We start from the raw sequence: 5,731 nt of genomic DNA on the forward strand, positions 1-5,731 counted from the left end.
GGAGTCACAAATTTCAATGTTTGCAAGGGTTGGGTCCCAGGGAAAACAATAGGGAGTAGTGAGGACTTTGGCAGCTGGGGAGCAGCTCTGGTCAATTGCTGACGTGTGGGAATATGGGGGAGAGAGAAATGGCATTGGGATAGAGACCCAGACCTCTTCCAACCTCATCTCCCTCCTTCCTATCATAGGAGTCTCCTAAGACACCCTTCCCCTAAGTCTGTATATTAGCTTTCTGTTGCTGCATAACAGATTTTCACAAATTTAGCCTCTAAAAACAAAATCCATTAATGATCTCAGCTCTTTAGGCTGAAGTCCAGGGAGACTCAGCTGAATTTTTTGCTTCGGGTCCTACACAGCCCAAATCAAGGTATAGGCCCAGGCTGGGTTCTCATGTGGAAGCTCTGGTGAGGACCACCTTCTGTGCTCGTTCTCACTGTTGTCAGAATTCAGTGCCTTGTGGTTGTAGAACTAAGGCCCCCATTTCCTTGCTGACTGTCAGCTGGAGGCTACTCTAAGCTTCTCCACGACTTTCCCTGGNATGCTTGGATGCTCTCTGACTGCTCATTTGCTACTAGCCAGAGAAATTCTGCTTTTAAAGGTCTCATGGGATTAGCTGAGGCTCACCCTGATAGGCTCCCTTTTGCCATATAAGGTCATACTTGAAGGCTCCACCAACCTTCAAAAGGGAGGAGGTAAAGGTCACGGAGGTCTTCCTTAGAATCCTGCCTACCACACCCAGCCTCCAGAAGGGAGTGAAAACCTCCCTCACTCCTGGTCCCAGCCCCACTGACTTCTGTGAGACCCTGGGCTAGTCCCCTCCCATCTCTGATTCTCAGTTTCCTCATCTGTACAATAGGGCAAGGAGCTGAATACAATCTAAATCCCTCCCAGGCCCCCACTGAGAAGAGCAGGGCTGCATTCCTCTCCCAGCAACCCTGCTGCAGGCGGGAACGGGCCTCACCAGGGAAGAATAGTAGTTGGGGTAATCACACAGCCCAGCCAAGGTACCCAGTTTCAGAGGGCCAGCTGCCCAGCCGGCCTAGGCTGTAGGGAAGTGGAGATGCCACTTCTGCTGACCAGAGGCCAGGTCCCCACTGGAATCTGCCCAGGGCAAGGTAGCCTGCACCTGGTCAGCAGGGGTGTGGGGCCAAGACCAGGTCAGACAGGTAGCGGAGCCTCCTCCTCCCCCCCACCTCTCTACTGGAGCTAGCCTTCAAAATCCATCTCCCAGATCGATCCATCCTGTCTTCCCTCTTCTGGGCCTTTGGGTCTCCAAAAGGGCCTGTCAGAGTCTTCCTGCCCCTCCCACCTAGCCCTAGCTAGATCTTCACACCCTGGCCCCACTGAGTAGTTCCTGCCCAGGAACCAGCAGGGGGCCTCAGGAGCCCCTCATCTGAGGGTTCCAGTCAATCACCCTGAATCGCCCCCTCCCACCTCCCCAGGGTAACAGAGCCACCTCTTCTCCCAGGCTCCCCTCCAGCACCCCCACCCCCAGGCTCCGCTTTCTTTTCTACAAACAAGCTCCCCTTTGGGGGTCCCCACCCCCTCAGGCTTCCACCAAGGCCTGGCCAAGGGACTGGAAGGAGACCCTCCTCAACTCCATCCAAGCGCGGGAGCTGGGTGAGAGGCGGGGAAATGAATATTAATTTATCATGATTAGGCAAATCCGGCAGGGAGAGCCGATTCCGGAGGAGGCTAAAAAGATGAATTTCAGCAATAAAATTAAATAAGGACGGACGGGCAGCCCCTCCTCCCTCCCGCTTTGCTGATCTCTCTCTTTCTTACAATTTATGAGGCCAATTATGAAGATGAGGTTGGAAGTTCCTGGAACTTCACTAAATGCAAACGGCGGTCCCTGCTGTTCCCATCAAATTAATTAACCGCGCGCTATTGATGGCCGCTCAAGGCTGACGCAGGCGGCCCGCCCTGCGGCCGCCTCCACGGACATGAGGACCCGGAGTCCGGAGCCAGCCAGGGCCCCATCACCTTCTGCAGTCCCTGCCTGGCGCTACAGAGGACTCCGCGGACCACCCTTCCAGCCCCCAGGCCCTGCCTGAGCCCTTGACAACACAGTTGCGTGCCCGCAGAGGGAGGTCTACATCACTGTGCACACAGACACACACGTGGGGGCTGCCCACACACAGATACAAAATTTCATGAACTTGCAGTACACAAACATGGGGCCGGAATGCACATTAGACACGCAGGCAGATGAACATGCAGTTGAGCAGCCTGGGGCTGAGCTTCGGCATTGACCCCCAGTGTTTTTGGGGCTTGCAGAGGCCCCGTTCAGACAGTGGGGATGAGGCTCGGCCCAGAGACTCAGGTCAGCTTTGGGTCTTCGGCCCTGAGGATCCCCCTGTTCCAGGGCTCAGAAGCAGGGCTGCCCAATGGCTCATGGGTTCTGGAAAACTAGCTGGCTGGTGCCTGGACTTAAGGGCAGAGTGGTCATGGGGCTAAAGGTCTTGGGGCTGAGCCCAAGGCTTAGGGTAGCTCCTGGGTGTCTGCAGAGTCTGGGTAGTAGCAGGTGCCCCCACAGCTATAGCTCCCACATGAGGCTGGTCTCTCAGATGGTGGGAGCAGCTGGAAGGGGCTCTCCTGTTGGAGTGAAGAAAGGCAGTGAGGCCAATGTCTTCTCCATATTCTAGTCTCTAGGCCTGGCAAAAGGCAGCCCATCCCATTTAAAGGGAAAAGAATCCCATAACTTTCCTGGAGAAGCAAAACAAAGGGCCTGGGTTTTCCATTCCCAGCCTTTGAAACCTGGAGGGTAGGACATAGGTGGTCTTGCCCACCTTGCCATGTCTACTCCAGGCCGCGAGGCTCTTGGCCCTGTGCCCACACCTGCTCCCCCGTGAGCATCCAGAACCCAGGAGGAAAATTTGGCCTTATCTTGTTCCACTTTCAGTTCAAGTTTGGGGCCAAGGCCAATGTCATCCCACCCAGGCCCTGGGAAAAGATGGAGCTTCCCAGCATGGTGGGGTTGGGGCAGAGCAGCCTAGAGGGATTTGTATCTTGGGCACAAAAATGTCAGAGGGAAATGGAAATTAAGGAAGGCTCACTCTGAGCTGGTGGCAGCCAACTGGAAAGGGCTGGGGCCTGGGGCCTTGCCTGCCAGCTGGCCCTCCCCCACTCCAGGCATGTGAGACTCCCACCATCCCCTACCCCCCAGCTGCACTTGCACTGGCGGGGGGAGGCTCCTCTGCCTCACAGCAGGTCCCTCCACTCACTAGAAAGGTGAAAATACACATCCAGTCTACCGGCTCTCTATATTGTTGCAGTAACAAATTACCACACACTCGGTGGCTTTGAACAACACAAAGCTATCGCCACATGGCACTCCTGTTTAGGAGTCTGAGGCAGGTCTCACCAGGATAAAATTGAGGTGTGGCCAGGGCTGTGTTCCATTATGGAGGCTCTAGAGTAGAGCAGACTCTGTCTCCTCGCCTCTTCCAGTTTCTAGAGGCTGCCCACATCCCTTGGCTGGTGGCACTTTTTCTCTATCTTCGAAGTCAGACACATCACTTCTCTCCAACCTTCCTTCTGTTGTTACATCTCTTTGTGTAGGTTTTCTGTGAAGGACTCATAATTAGATTGGGTCCACAGGATCATCTCTTCTCAAAATCTTTAACCTTAATCACATCTGCAATATCTTTTGCCAAGTAAGGTAACATATCCACAGGCACTAGGGTTTAGGATGTAGACATCTTTGGGGGACCATTATTCTGCCTACCATACATGTGGTCTGGCCAGGGACAACTCTGACTCCAGGACAGAGTGACAACAGCTGGGCTAGGGGCAAGAAGCAAGCTTGTGGGCCTGTCTCCTCCTCCTCGGAACCAGGTGGTGATTGGGTGGTAGTTTGGGGGTACTCAGTTGCCAGACAAGATGCCAGTTCCCAATGGGGCTCCCAAATTCAGTCTCCCTTTCCAGCAGAATGGGGTACTGGGCTGCAAGCCTGCCCAGAAACCAAGTTCAGGCTCTGAGGTACCTGGGAAACCTTCTAACACACTCTTTGCTTAGCTTGGACTCGGAGAACCAGCCCCTCCTCCAAACTGAGCAGCCTTTCTCAAGTCAGAAACCCTTCCCTCAGCTCTTCTCCCGGGTTCCTGTGTCAGATTGAGCGGCCAGAAGGATACCACCTCCAGAATGGGTCTCCCTGGAGGGTGTGGGCACTCTCCTTTCTTTCCTGATTCCCTGTTGTCCTTGCCAGGAGGTAGGACAAGGAGTTTACTAGGTTTGAAGGTAATCTCTGGAATTCTGAATCTCGGGAGGAGGTTGAGGGGCAGGAATGGGGCCAAGTCCCTGTTTTCAGACACAGAAGGCAGCACTATCCTTCTCTGTGGTTCTGCAGACTTCCTGTGTATGAGAAGGGGTTAACTGGGCAAGTCACCTCGTGATCCATTGGTTCCCTCTTGCAGCCCTACAGGCCCTATTCCTGTGGGCCCAGACAGGCTTCCAGGGGATTTAAGTGGGAAGCAAAAGGAGAGAAGCAACTTCCACATTCGGGCCTGGACACTCCAGGCTTTGGGTTTCTGCCAGCTCTGACCCTTGCTGGGAAAGCTGACACTGGGGGCCTAGTTCCAAGTAGAATTGGCAGTGCTTGCAAGCAGGGGCCAGAAGCAGCCTAAGGGACCCAGGAATTTTCCCGGTTTATTCACTCCAGGCCCCAGTGAGCCACACTTCCCTGGGAATAGATGCTCCGAGGGACTCACTCCTCATGGAGGCTTCTAGGCCTTTGGTGTGGCTGTCTCTGGTTGATATGAAGCTGTGAAGGGGGCTCCCAGACTCCCTGAGGTTTAGATTCCTTCCCCAGCATGACCCGTGCAGGTGGCGCCCCAGGGCTTGGACTTCAGAGTCCTGAACTAGAGTCGAGGTCCCTACTCTGAGGTTGCCGGCATCCCCCGACTGAAATCAGGCCAACAAAGGCCAGCTCTGGGACTCTGCGAGTTACTGATAGAGACGCAGGACTCAGCACCTGCCCCCAGCCCTGCCTCCCAGCCAGCACACTCAGGCTTGAGTCCATCTCTGCAGCTTCCAAGCCCCCCATGCCAGGAGGCCTTTCCAGGCCCCTTGCTGCTCCTCCCAACATGGCCGCCTCCTCCTGCCCTGTGCCCGTTATTCTTCATGGTCGGTATGCCCAAACCTTCCCCCCAACCCCACCCCACAACTGCCCTCACCAAACTCTCCATCCTGCAAGGTCCAACCTTTGAGCACCATCCCAGTCCCACCAGCTGGACTTGATCCTATCTATCTGTTCTATCAAACGGAGCCCCTGAGCCTGACTCCCAGTCCCCCACCAGGCTTGGCATGCAGCATCTTCTCTAAAGCAGGCCTTTAGTTTTCCCCAGCCAGGCAGGCTATCTCCCCCGGCCAGCCTGCCCCTCCCCTCCTCCAGGCAACCTCGTCTGCCTGCCTCAGCACTGCTGGTAGCACAAGCCACCACTTCCTATTAAGTCTTGTCACCTTTGTTTATGTCCTGATAGCCTGTTCCAGGGCAGGGCCCACAAGAGATGCTAATGGGGAGAAAGGCACTCCTAATGCCTGACTCTAGAACTCTCCCTTTTACCCATCCACCTCTGCCCCCTTCTGAGCTCAGGGGCGGACTTAAGTCAGCCCTTCCAGAGAGCAGTTAACTTGCCTTTCTGGGCTCCCATTTGGCTCCCATCTCCATCCCCACCTGGGTCAAAGAAGGCAGGCAAGGACTGCAGCAGTTCACAGACACCAGGCAGGC

This window comes from Crocuta crocuta, unplaced genomic scaffold (assembly GCF_008692635.1).
Source record: "Crocuta crocuta isolate KB4526 unplaced genomic scaffold, BGI_CrCroc_1.0 scaffold619, whole genome shotgun sequence".
Classification (NCBI taxonomy): Eukaryota; Metazoa; Chordata; class Mammalia; order Carnivora; family Hyaenidae; genus Crocuta; species Crocuta crocuta.